This window comes from Dipodomys ordii, unplaced genomic scaffold (assembly GCF_000151885.1).
Source record: "Dipodomys ordii isolate 6190 unplaced genomic scaffold, Dord_2.0 Scaffold134, whole genome shotgun sequence".
NCBI classification, from domain to species: Eukaryota; Metazoa; Chordata; class Mammalia; order Rodentia; family Heteromyidae; genus Dipodomys; species Dipodomys ordii.
This window is the reverse complement of record NW_012267350.1, coordinates 1625736-1627910: the sequence shown is the minus strand read 5'-3', so window position 1 is coordinate 1627910 and position 2175 is coordinate 1625736.

The window sequence follows — 2175 nt, the reverse complement described above, 5'->3', positions numbered from 1 at the left end:
CAACTTGAGCCATGCTTCTAGACTAGGTTTAGACTGGTGATTTTGAAGATGGAATCTTACAGACTTTTCTGCCCAGGCTGGCTTCAAACTATGATCCTCCAGATGTCTGTCTCCTGAGTAGCTAGGATTAGAGGCATGAGCCAGGCACCCAGCTTGATTTTATTTAAATAATGACTTAGGATAAGAACCACATGGTTATCTCAATAGATGCAGAAAAAGCATTTGACAAGATCCAGCACCCCTTTATGATGAAGACTCTGGAAAAAGTAGGAATCCATGGAACATTCCTCAATACAATAAAGGCTGTATATCACAAACCTATAGCTAGCATTATACTCAATGGTGAAAAACTAAATTCATTTCCTTTCAACTCAGGAACGAGACAAGGAAGTCTACTCTCTCCACTTCTCTTCAATGTAGTATTAGAATGCCTAGCTATAGCAATAAGAAAAGATGCAAACATAAAGGGGATCCAAATAGGAAAAGACGAAGTAAAACTCTCCCTCTTTGTATTTAAAGAATCCAACAGACTCCACTCCCAAATTACTCAAGCTGATTCAAAACTTTGGCAAGGTAGCAGGGTATAAAATTAGCCCTCAAAAATCAATGGCTTTTCTGTATGCCAACAATGAGAAAAATGTGGCTGAAATTAGGAAAGCAACTCCATTTGTAATAGCCACACAAAAAAATAAAATACCTAGGAATTAACTTAACCAAAGAAGTGAAGGACCTCTATGATGAAAACTTTAAAAACTTGAAAAAGGAAATCAAAGCAGAACTTAGAAAGTGGAAAAACCTCCCATGCTCCTGGATTGGAAGGATCAACATCGTGAAAATGGCAATACTTCCCAAGGCTATCTACAAATTCAATATGATACCTAGTAATATTCCAACCTCATTCTTCAAGGAAATAGAAGAGGCAATCCAAAAATTCATATGGAACAATAAAAGATCCTGAGTAGCAAAAACGATACTTAACAGAAAGAACAGAACAGTGTTGGAGGAATATCAATAACAAATTTCAAACTCTACTACAAAGCTATAGTAATCAAAACAACCTGGTACTGGCATAAGAACAGACCTCAGAACCAATGGAATAGAATTGAAAACCCAGAAATGAACCCACAGACCTATACCCACCTAATCTTCGAGCAGGGAGCTAAAAAAATAGAATGTAAGAAAGACAGCCTCTTCAGTAAATGGTGCTGGCAAAATTTGTTAATCACCTGTAGAAAACTAAAGCTACATCCTTATATATCACCCTGTACCAGAATCAACTCCAAATGGATCAAAGACTTCGAAATAAAAGCAGGCACATTACAGGAAGGAATTGGAGAAACCCTAGGTCTCCTTAGCACAGGCCGAAATGCTCTTAATAGAGACCCAGAAACACAACAAATCAAAGAAAGGTTAGACAAATGGGATTGCATGAAGTTGCAGAGCTTCTCCATGGCAAAGGACATAGCTAGCAAGATCAATAGAAAGCCCATGGATTGGGAGAAGGTCTTCACTAGCTATACAATGGACAAGGGTCTCATATCTAAAATATACCTGGAACTCAAAAAAGTAAATCTCCCAACAACAAACCCTCAAAGAACCAACTGCCCAATAAATAAGTGGGCTAAAAACTTGAAGAGAAACTTCTCTGAAGAGGAAATAAGAATGACCAATATGAAGAAATGCTCAAACTCTCTGGCCATAAAAGAAATGCAAATCAAAACAACATTGAGATTCCATCTCACCCCAGTTAGAATGGCTATAATCAAAAATTCTAACAACAGATGCTGGAGGGGATGTGGACAGAAGGGAACCCTACTGCATTGTTGTTGGGAGTGTAATCTTGTTCAACCACTTTGGAAAGTAGTATGGAGGTTCCTCAAAAGACTCCACATAGAGCTTCCCTATGACCCAGCAATCTTACTTTGGGGCATTTACTCACATGAGCACAAACAAGACCATATTAAAGCTACCAGCACAACTATGTTTATTGCAGCATTATTTACCATAGCTAAGATATGGAACCACCCCACATGCCCCTCAGTAGATGAATGGATCAAGAAAATGGAATTCTACGCCTCCATCAGAAAGAATGACATTGCCCCATTTGTTAGGAAATGGACAGATGGAACAAATTGTATTAAGTGAAGTAAGCCAGGCCCAAAGAAACATAGGTCC